The following is a 259-nucleotide window of genomic DNA, read 5'->3' on the forward strand; positions in this document are numbered from 1 at the left end:
GCGGATAGCAGAGACGGGCATGGGACACTAGGGTTGCTGCTGCCGCCACCAAGAGGCCTGTGTGCGAGCACAGGTTACTCTCCACACCGCCCCTCCCAGGAGCTCGTGCAGCCCGCCACTGCCGGGGTCCCGGGATCCAGGGACAGCTTCCCCGGGAGAACGCGTGGCGCGCCTCGGGACAGTGCCGCCGCAGGCTCGCCCCGCGTCCGTGCCCCTCCCTCCCCCCCGGCCTGTGCCAGAGCCCCTGAATCAGCTGCTC

General features: G+C 71.4%; 1 protein-coding gene across 11 annotated transcripts in view; it reads right to left on the bottom strand.

Moving 5' to 3' along the window:
* ANO6 (anoctamin 6) overlaps positions 1-259 on the bottom strand; it is a 223,688-nt gene that overhangs the window by 55,276 nt on the left and 168,153 nt on the right. The gene's annotated exons all lie outside the window — the stretch shown is intronic.

Source organism: Physeter macrocephalus, chromosome 6 (assembly GCF_002837175.3).
Source record: "Physeter macrocephalus isolate SW-GA chromosome 6, ASM283717v5, whole genome shotgun sequence".
Classification (NCBI taxonomy): Eukaryota; Metazoa; Chordata; class Mammalia; order Artiodactyla; family Physeteridae; genus Physeter; species Physeter macrocephalus.